At 43.1% G+C, this 11,388-nt stretch overlaps 1 pseudogene; it reads left to right on the top strand.

The window, feature by feature from the left end:
* The first annotated feature begins 10,283 nt into the window (after positions 1 to 10,283).
* Positions 10,284 to 10,833, top strand: LOC122203105 (annotated as a pseudogene).
* Positions 10,834 to 11,388: the final 555 nt, after the last annotated feature.

Below are 11,388 nucleotides of genomic sequence, written 5' to 3'. Positions count from 1 at the left end.
TTCTTTGCCAGGAGGCAAGTGAGACCAGAGCCACTGGTGAGGGAGAGCCTGCTGGCCCTGAAGTGCTCTCTGCCAGCTGCCATATGCCAATCCACGTGGCCCAGTGATGGAAACTGGCTGACAGATTCTCTCAGTCTGGGTCTTTGGGCAGGCCCAGGCTGCTCCCCTGTCAAAGTGACCACAGAGGGATTCTTCTCATTCTTTGCATCAACTCTGCTATGGTCTACATCAGAACTCCCACTTTGGGCCTTCATGTGATAGGGTAAACAACGAGGCCCAGACTCAGCGAGTCCCAAATCACTTCTCCAAAAGAGGAGGTCCAGGCCTGCACCCCCAACACCGTGACATTTGGCTAAAATGTGAGGGAAGGAGGGAAGGAGTCAGGTGTCACCCCCAGGGAATTATCTTAATCTGGGAAGAATGCAGAAAGGGCGCGAGTGGATCAGTGCCGTGTCATTTTGTGCTCTTTAAAAATTATGGTTCGAATATACTGTCTTAGTCAGCTTGGGCTGCTATAACAAATACGCCACAGACTGGGTGGCTTACGCGATCCACGTTTATTTCTCACATTCTGGAGGCTGGGAAGTCTAAGGCCAAGGTCTGGAAGTGCCATTGTCTAGTGAGGCTCTCTGGCTGGTTTGCAGATGGCTGTCTTCTTGCTGTGTGTTTGTGTGGTAAAGAGCAGGGAGGGTGCAAGCTGTCTCCTGTCTCTTCTTCTAAGGGTACTAATCCCACCATGAGGTCAACACCCTCATGACCTAATTGCCTCCCAAAGGCCCCACCTCCAAATACCTTCACGCTGGGGATCAGTGAATTCTTTAAACATAAGAATTTGGGGGTCTCAACTGTTCAGTCCATAGCATATACATAACATAAAATATATCATCTTAACCCCTTTTAAGTGTACAATTCAGTGGTGTTTTGCACTTCTTAATTTTTTTAATTTTATTTTTTTGTTTTTTTTTTCAACGTTTTTTTTTTTTTTTTTCATTTATTTTTGGGACAGAGAGAGACAGAGCATGAACGGGGGAGGGGCAGAGAGAGAGGGAGACACAGAATCGGAAACAGGCTCCAGTCTCTGAACCATCAGCCCAGAGCCTGACGCGGGGCTCGAACTCACAGACCGCGAGATCGTGACCTGGCTGAAGTCGGACGCTTAACCGACTGCGCCACCCAGGCGCCCCTATTTTTTTGTTTTTAAGAGAAAGAGAGAGCCTGAGGGGAGGAAGGGGAGAGGGGGAGAGACAGAAAGAATCTCAAGCAGGCTCCATGCTCAGTGCTGAGCCCGACACAGGGCTTGATCCCACAACCTTGGCATCAGGACCTGAGTCGAAATCAAGAGTCGCTCAACCTACTGAGACTGCCAGGCGCCCCATGTTTTGCACTTCTTGAGATGTCATTTGCCAGCTGTTCTCCCAGGACGTACATAACTAATCATATGGAGCACTCCTTTAGTCCTTGCAGACTTCTGAGTTAAGTGTTGTTATCCCTGTCTTAGGAAACTAAGGCCCAGAGTGGGTAATGGGGCAAATGGCAGATCTTGGATTTAAACCCTCTCTGCTCCAGGCTGATCCCCTACTGCTTTATCGCCTGCCTTGCTGTCTGTTTCCTTGAGGATGATTTCAAGTCTCTGACCTCATACATCCCATCAAAGTGCTTAGAGTGCTGGCCACAAAGCCCTTCCGTCTCATCACAGCACTTACGAAGAGGGAGTCAGGAAGGAGATGAAGTCTTTCCCCTCCCCACCAAGGGACAGTCAATGTTGTGGTCCCCTGTGTTCTTGGGCTTCTGTTGTGTTGAGATTTGCAGGATACCGACAAGGCTTATCCAAAAATGTTTTCCATTCCAGGGTTGTTGCAATGCCTTGAATTCCTACCAATGGTCCTCTGAGCTAGAGTTCTGTTAAAGTGCAAACATATGATGAACAGGAAGACAGATGGAGCCACTCTCCCCTATTAATATTGCAACCTTTTTGCATGATGAATTATCCAACACCATACCTACCGGGATGACCCCAGGGCCAATTATTTCAGAATGAGGAGAAAAATCAGGGAATGAACTGTAGTTCAGGATTCCACCTGAGACCCCAGGACCAAATGAGGGACTGTAGTGAATTGTGGCTTCACGATGGAGCATAGGAGGAGGAGGGAAAGCTGAAAGGAGCAAAGATGAGATTTAGCTACTTCAGCATTTTGATGGTCACCTGTGTGGTGAAGTGTTAAAAATTAGAGGTTTGGAATCAGGCAGTACAGAGTTTACCAGTCACCGGTCATGTGCCTCTGGGCAAGCTGCTTGAGCCATCCAGATCTCCGTTTCGATTGACCACAAATCAGAGATTTTAATGCCTTCCCTCCAAGGGTTGTGAAAATGAGCCATTGTCTGTCCATTGTATAGTTAAAGCACAGAGAAGGTGCATGGAGGTGTTCAAGGAATGGCACTTATTGGGCTGCTCAAAAACTCTATCAGAAAGTCTATGGATGCTGGAGATGGGCAAGGACCATAGGTGTCCCAATTCTATTCACACCATGGTGAGTGGGAGCTTCTGGTTCAGTCTGCTATATCTTTGGCTTCCCCACCAGCTCTGGAAGTGGACATATCTGGGATGGAAGGTCCAGTTTCTTGGCATTGGTAGGAGTAGCCATGGCCCCTCAGTGTGGAAAATATTGTTAGGATTTGGTTTGTTCTGTTTGGTTTCCTACTATAAACCAGTGGTGAGAGCACCATGGAAGATGTCCCCCTCGGTGTGAGCAGAAGAACGAGGCAGTCAACCCAAAGAACCTCAAGACAGTGGCCAGCACTGGGAAGGCCAATCACATCCTAGGTGCAAGACCAGAGAGTCTACCCTAGTAAGCTAACAGTGACCATTAACTAGTGAGCACATTGAGATAAGTCAAGAGTAAAAGGAGACTGGAATTGACAAGACATTTTTCAGAAACTCAGAGTGATAGAGTGTCCAGAGAAGAGTGACCCTGTTGTGGCTCCAAGGTCCACAGCGACCACCTAGCTCCCAGATGATATTTCAGAAGTGGTACGAAAAGTTTCCTTCCTCCCTCAGCAAGGTCTAGGATGTCCCAGGGAAAGAAGAGCCCAGCCCCAGCCCAGAGATTCCAAGCTGCAGCCAGGGCCAGTCTGGGAAAGAGATTCCGGAAGACTGGGACCCCTCAATGTCTGATCTCTCTCTCTCTCTCTCCACTGGAGAGAAGGGGATGAGTAAAAAAGCCGTCATTGGGCAGTGGCCTAGGACACATAGGGATAGAAGAAGGGCAGGCCCTTCAGTTGTGAACCTGAACCCCGCAGTCTAGCAGTCCAAGTTGAGAAGTTGATTCGAAAGCCAACCAACCTTCAACAAACAACAACCCAAGAACCAAGGAGTTTCAGCCATCCAGAAGCCAAATCACAAGGAGACGTTTTAATCCAGGAGCGGAGCCAAGGCCAAAGCCACACTGAAGTCAGAAGGCCAAGGTACTCCCAGTCAATGAAGTGCAAAGAGGAGCAAGATGAAGGTAGACGAGGAGTGATTTTGGAACCCACAAACAAGCTAGATGCCCAGCTGTCTGTGGCCCATAGAGGAGCCATACAATATGCCTTTTAACTTATGCAAGTTAAACCTTTTGCAATATGCAGAGAGTAAGAGAAAGCACAATGCATTAGTCCCAGCAGCACACCTCACCCAGTGGACATGTTCCTTGGAAGGAGCAGTGAGTGGGAAGTGAGGGCTTTGTGTGGACAAATCTCTGTGTTCCTGTTCCTGTGGATAATTTCTATGCTTGGGTGCCCCTTGTGAGCATCTAGATATTGTGGATGCGATTTTATTGGTATAGATTCATAATTTTCATTAAAAATGTCCCTAAATGCAGGCCAATCAACTGCATCTGATGCTCAAATCCCACCCACTGTCAAAAAGCAGTCCGTTCTAACACAGAAGGGGAAACCAGCTGTGATTGACTTACTGAGGTGTGTCATTCAATGTAATTTTAGGGCGATACAAAGACTTTCAAGGCTAAATTGGACTGCACGCTAATGTTACCATATGTACTAACCAGATAACCTAAATCTTGTTTAATTCCAGTCTACGTTTGATTCCTATGAATGCAAGGAGTGGACGGCAGATACCAAAGGTTAAATGCACAGTCAGACTTGTGACAGGGACACTTAACTCTACCTAGACCTACATGGAATCTGAAAGGTTTGGGCGAGCAGAATCTCCCAAAATCAGAAAAGAATGGGCACTGCCATTCAGTGGGGAAAAGACAGTCTTTTCAACAAATAGGGTTGGGAAAACTGGATATTTACATGCAAAGGAATGAAATCGGACCCTCTTCCTTATACTATATAAAAAAAGATAATTGAAAATGGATCAAAGACCTAAACAAAAGAGCTAAAAATATTAAACTTTTAGAGGAAAATATAGAGGAAACTTTCATTACATTGGACTTGGCAATGATTTCTTGGGTATGATACCAGAAGTACAGGCAACAAAAGAAATAATAGACAAGTTAGACCTCACCAAAATTTTAAAACTGTGTGCAACAAAGGACATTTTCAACAAAGTGGAAGGCGGCTTGCAGAATGGGAGAAAATATTTGTGAATCATCTGTCTCTTAAAGGACTAATATCCAGCATCTATAAAGAACTCCTGCAGCTCAAAGACAAAACAACAACAACAACAACAACAAAAACAAGAACGACAAAAACCCAATTTAAAAAATGGGCAAAAGACTTACATAGACATAGGTCTCCAAAGAAGATACACACGAAATGATGCTCAACATGATGAGTCATTAGGGAAATGCAAATCAAAACCACAATGAGATACCACTTCACACCCATTAGAAAGGCTACCATTAAGGGGGGAAAAAACAGAAAATAACAAGTGTTAACAAGGATGTGGAGAAATTAGAAACCTGTTGCATTGCTGCTGTAGAAAACAGTATAACAAACCCTCAAAATATTTTTTTTTACCATTTATTAATTTTTTGATAGAGACAGAGAGTGAGTGGGGAAGGGGCAGAGAGAGAGGGAGACAGAATCCAAAGCAGGCTCCAGACTCTGAACTGACAGCACAGAGCCGGACACGGGGCTCGAACTCACGGGTCACGAGATCATGACCGGAGCTGTAGTCGGAAGCTTAACCGACTGAGCCACCCAGGTGCCCCACAAACCCTCAAAATATTAAACATAGGATTCTCATACGATTCATGAATTCCACTTTTGGGTGTATACCCAAGAGAGTTGAAAACAGGGACGCAAGATATTTGTGCATACATGTTCATAGCAGCATTATTCCCAATCCGTAAGGTGGAAACAACCTGAATGTCCATCAGTAGATGAACGGATAAACAAAATGTGGTGTAGACACACAATAGAATATTATTCAGCCTTCATGAGGTGGGAAATTCTGACAATGCTACAACACGATGAACCTTGATGCTAAGTGAAGCAAGCAAGTCATAAAAAGGTCAAGTATTATATGACTCCATCTACATGAGGCACGCAGAGTAGTCATATTCATAGATACAGAAAGTAGACTGGTCCTTGCAAAGGCCTGGAGGGAGAAGGTAAGTGGGGAGTTACTGTTCCATGGGTTCAAAGTTTGGGAAGATGGGAAATTTGTAGAGAGGGATGTACAATAATGTGTGTGACCTTAATTCCACTGAGGGGCACCTGAGTGGCTCAATGAGTTAAGCCTCTGACTCTTGATTTCGACTCAGGTCATGATCTCACAGTCTGTGAGATCGAGCCCCACGTTGGGCTTGGGGCTGGGCTGGAAATTGTCTCTCTCCCTCTCTCTTTCTGCCCCTCTAAATAAATAAATAAATAAATAAATAAATAAATAAAATTTTTTGAAATATCACTGAACTGCACACTTAAAAATGGTTAATAAAAACAGTAAACTTTATGTTAGGTATTGTCACCACAAGGATTTTTTTAAATGTTTTATTTATTTTTTGAGAGAGAGAGAGCACATGGGTAAGTGGCAGAGGGGAAAAGGGAGGGGGACAGAGGATCCAAAGTGGGCTCTGAGCTGACAGGCTGACAGTAGGGAACCCGATATGAGGCTCAAACTGAGAGATCATGTCCTGAGCCGAAGTCGGACACTCAACCGACTGAGCCAACCAGGCGCCCCACCACAAGGATTTTTTGAAAAAGAATTGGTCCTGTGTAGTCAATAGCCCCCTGCCACCAGCACCCCAAGGAAATCTCTGATCCCCTAAATTCCCTGCAGGCGGGGTAAAGTTGCTGATACAGTGCTCTCTGTCCAGTTTGGTGCAGAAAGTCCACAGGGTTGACTGGAGGTGACTCAGCTGGAAGAAGTGGAGAAGGCAAAGGCCACAGAGAGGAGATGAGATTCACAGGGGCTTTAAACCTTTACTCGTGACGCTGTCTTTACCCAGAGCTGAGCCACTCAACCAAAACTTTGTTCTTCCAATGGCTCCCATCCCACCAGCCTTTTTCTCTTAACCCTTTCAGTTGCCTTTCCAAGTATGCAGCCTCAGACCATCACTGATGTCGAATTGTCAACCTCAAATTCTGCCCAACTTTTAATAATTCTTCAAACCGTGGGGGTCTATGCTCCTGATTAAAGGCTTGTGTTGAAAGAATTCTAGGGCAGAGTGGACCACATTTTGGGAAGACAGTCCATCAGTGCTCCTATCTCAGCACCGAGATCATAAATCACCCAGGGAGGGGCTAGAGCAGCATCCTGGCCACCGATCGATCTTGCTAATGGCTTCTGGTCCATTAGGGACGGAAGGGTTCCAGCCTCTGCAAAGCAGCAGCAAATGGCTTATCAGCCCCGCCAGGCAAAGATTCTGGGAATGTTGTTGGTAGGTCCCTGAGCACTCAGGGCAGGACACAGCAGAAAGAAACAACTTTTCTCCGGGCCCTCTGACCATGCCATCCAATGCCAGAGTCCTCTTCCTTCCTAGTCCTAAGGAGGCAGCTCTCAGAAAGTCAGCCCAGGAAGCAGCTTTCTTGCCTGTTCCTTTAGTAGAACTGTCTATTTAAGCTGTTGTCCTTCTTCCAAGACTGTAGTCTGCTCCTGTGAATTATCGTCACAAAGCCCTTTCAGTGGACTGGTCCGAGAACCAGGACCCCAGAGGCAGTGTCCTGGCACATATCATCTATGCCTAGCTGCATGTAAGCTCATCCCAGTGTGGCCCAGGATAGCAGCCATTGGGAATCCCAGTAAGGATGTCTTACTCTGAGAAATAAACTCAGTGGTTAGCAAAAATGACTATTTTCTCCTTGCTGATGATTACCACAAGAAAATAACTATCCCTGGACCTACTCAAGTGCATTGTTTTAGTAATGATGCTCCAATACCACATATTGTTATGTTAGCTTCCCTCCCAAGCACCTCATATTATCCAGGCATCAAGATCCTATTTACAATGTCTATTCACTTAAGTCAGCTTTTAGCAGCTGTGATTTATGCAAATCTTCATCTGTAGTGGTATTAAAACCCAAGATCCCCAAAGCAAATGAGGGCAATGGCTGGAATTTCTCTATCCTCTGGGGAAAAACTTTGAGGAACAATGGCAGAATAAAATAGGAAAGGGGCTGGATTCTATTTGCATCTTAAAACCAACAATTGAACAAAGCCCTGACTTCCCATTTTGATGTCCTACCAGGTCTGAATCATGCTGGCACATGCCCCATCTGTCAGGTATAATGATAGGGTTTTGAATGGTTTGATTGTAGCCCTAGGATTAAAGCCCAGCTGAGAAACGTGGTGTTGAGTTAAGACATGCCCACTATAAAGGGACTTTTCTTCTCCTTCAAAACCAAAGTATAGACAGAGCTCTTTCTGTTCATGGCAAGTCCTGTCTTCAGATCTGTTGCTAAAAGGGAAACAAGCCCTTCTTCTGTTTGTTCTTTTCATCGCCTCGTCTCTAATATAAGTGACCTTCCCCCTTTCAGAAACTCAGCGTTAAAATGACATCACTGAAATTTGCCACAAATATTGCCAATAATTTTATTCAAAATGGTCATGATTATGAACAGGGTAATACAGCAGCAACAACATCCCTCCTAAAACCAACTAAAAATATTTTATTGCTTTTAAGTTTTATTTCATCTAAGTAATCTCTACACCCAACATGGGGCTGGAACTCATGACCTAAAGATCGAGATTCACATGCTCCTCCAACTGAGCCAGCCAGCCACCCCCAACTAAAAATATTTTAAATAGCTTTCCCGCTCTTCCATGCCAGGGTCTCTCACCCTTCCTATCTGAAATGTAAATCAGAATTTTTAAGACTTTGAACTCTCTGATTCAGACATTCCTGGAGTCACATCCCAGCTCTGGAAATTACTATGGGGTGAGGCAGTTATAAAACATGTCATCAAAATTTTAACACACTTTTCATCAAGAGTTGAGGTCAATGTCCCCTCCTCTTGAATCTAGGTTCTGTGACTGCTCAACCAATAAAATGCAACAGAGGTAATGGTACCAGTTTCTAGACTCAGGCCCTAAGAAGCTGGCAGCTTTTACTGCTTGTGTCTTGGGATGTTCCCTCTCCTTCTTCAAGTCCAGTCATCATGGCTTGGGGAAGGAGAACAGCCCATGGAGGAGTTCATGAACACGGACTCAAGTTCTCAGGACCCCGGACCCAGCTGAGCTGTCAACCAGTAGCCTGCCCTGTGACACAGCCATCTCATCAGCGGTCACCCAGCCTCCAGGCTACTACGAACGTTCACGTATAAGTTTTTGTGTAGACATATGTTTTCATTTCTCTTGGGTATATACGTAGGAGTAGAACTGCAAGGCCATGTGATGACTCTATGTTTGAGCATTTGAGGAACTGCCAACCTATTTTCTATAGGAACTGCATTATTTTACATTCCCATCAGCAATATTGGTGGGTCCTAATTCTCCGTATCTTTGCCACCACTTTTTATTATCTGTCTTTGTGATGATAGCTATCGTAGTGTGAAGTGTATCACATTGTGGTTTTGAGTTGCATTTCCCTGATGGCTAATTGTGTTGAAACATCTTTTCATGTGCATGTTGGTCACTTGCATATCTTCTTTGGAGAATGTCTTCTCTGATCCTACACCTGTGTTTCAATTGGGTTATATATCTTCTTATTGTTGAGTGGTAACAGTGTTTTATATATTCTAGGTATCAATCCTTTGTCAGATATATGATTTACAAATATTTTCTCCCATTCTATAGGTTGTCCTTTTTTTTTTTTTTTTTTTTTTTTTTTTTTACTTCTCTTGATGGTGTTCTTTGAATCACAAATTTTTTTAATTTTGATAAAGCTCAATTTGTCAATGTTTTCTTCAGTTGCTTATGCTTCAGGTGTCATGTCTTAAAAAATCATTACCTAATCCAAAATCACAAGGATTTACATCTGTGTGTTTTCTAAAGACTGTTACAGTTTTAAATTAGGTTCTTGACCCATTTGGAGTTAATTTTTGTATACGGGGTATGGTAGATCATCTAATTTCATTCTTTTACCTGGTTATCCAAGAACCATTTATTGAAAAGACTATTCTTTTCTCCACTGAATGGCCTTGGACCCTATTGAAAATCAATTAACTGCAAAAAAAAAAAAAAAAAAAAAAAGAAAGAAAAAAAAGAAAATCAATTAACTGCAATGTGAAGGTTTATTTCTGGACCCTGAATCCTATTCCTTTGACTATATGTCTGTCTTTATGCTGGGAACACATTGTCTTGATCACTGTAGCTTTAAAATCAGTTTTTGTTTCGAGAAGTGAGTCCTCTAATTTTGTTCTTCTTTTTCAAGAATATTTTGGCTCTTCTGAGCCCCTTGTGTTTCCATGTGATTTTCAGGATCATTTTGTGAATATCTGAAATTTTGATGGGGATAGCAGTGAATGACTCTGTGGATCATTTCGGGGAGTGCTGACATCTTGACAGAATATTAAGTCCTCTGATCCTTGAACCTGAGATATCTTCTCATTTATTTAGATCTTCCTTAATTTCTTTCAACAATGTTTTGTAGTTTTCCAAGTAGACATTTTGTTTTGTTAAATTCATTCCCAAGTCTTTTATTCTTTTAATGCTGCTGAAAAGGAACATTCCTTGCTCTTTTGGCTGTGTTGAGAAGCCCTTCCCTGCTAAGACCTTTATCTTACACAAGTATGTCAGTTACCTGTGAGTTTCAGACTTCTCCAGCTCAGTCTCAGCTATTTCACAATTAATCAACTGGAAATAATTCCCATAATAAAGATCTTCCCCTACCCTGGTCTAGTAGATTCTAACAAATTAAATTTACACTTCCAAGAGACTAATTTTTTTATTTCAGAATATGTTTTTTGACCGCTGCTCCCTCTTCCTCCTGCTGCTCCTGGGGCTGCTATGTGCTTGTTCAGTACCAGCCTGGTACCTTCTTTGTGAAGGAGCAGCTGAGGAGACCCTGGGGCTCACCGTGACCAATGAAGAACCCAAGGAATGAGTCAAGACCAAGAACCATGATCATTCATTTGAAGGTGGCAGGCAAGGATCTTTCTGTGACACAGTGTAAGATTAAGAGGCATACACTACTTAGTGAACTGTTGAAAGCCTATTGTGAATGACAGGGTTTGTCAATGAGGTGGATGAGATTCCAATTTGATGGGCAGCCGATCCATTAAAACAGACACACCTGCACAGTTGGACATGGATGAGGAAGATACAATTGATGTGTTCCGGCAGCAGATAGGAGGTGTCTAACAAAAAGGGAATCTGCTACTTCACTCCAGAACTCTGTTCCTCCAGACTAAGAAGGAAGACATTCTCAGTTAGAAAATTGCAATCTGGTTCCACCACATCCTGACTTGTAGCATACAGTATCGTTTTCTCTGTTCTTTCATTTCCCCTCTCCCCATTCTTTTATTGTTCATAAAGTAATTAGTGTACGTGCACAAGCATACTGGCTTTTGTTGCTGTCGTTATTTTCAAATAAATGGACAATGATATGTTTTGATTGACATCAAGTGGACGTGGAATGGAGAAAAATACTGCCTCTCTGAAAATACACCCTTTCTCCCTTCGTGGAATGCCCATTCGGCTCTTATATTTGTATTCCAGTAAGTTATTTTGCTTTCACTCTTTAGCAACAACAACAACAACAAATAAAATAAAATAAAAATTCTTCTTTTAGGTGATAGCAGTAGGGTTGTATTGTGGTTTTGATTTGCATTTCCCTGATGATTACTGGTATTGAGCATCTTTTCATTTCACTGTTCAACTGGAGAATTTTAATGTTTTTCATTTATCATTATACAACCAAGGATAATTTTACAACTTTTTTTGTATATAGCTGTTATGTGTGGGGACACCTGACGTTAAGTAGAGATAAATTACTCTAAAAGAATTCCTAGATAATTTCCCTTCAAGGTATGCAACTTGTTGTTTGAATAAATTTCTTGTTA

This window comes from Panthera leo, chromosome D3 (genome assembly GCF_018350215.1).
Source record: "Panthera leo isolate Ple1 chromosome D3, P.leo_Ple1_pat1.1, whole genome shotgun sequence".
NCBI lineage: Eukaryota > Metazoa > Chordata > Mammalia > Carnivora > Felidae > Panthera > Panthera leo.
This window is presented reverse-complemented; position numbering and strand designations above follow the sequence as displayed.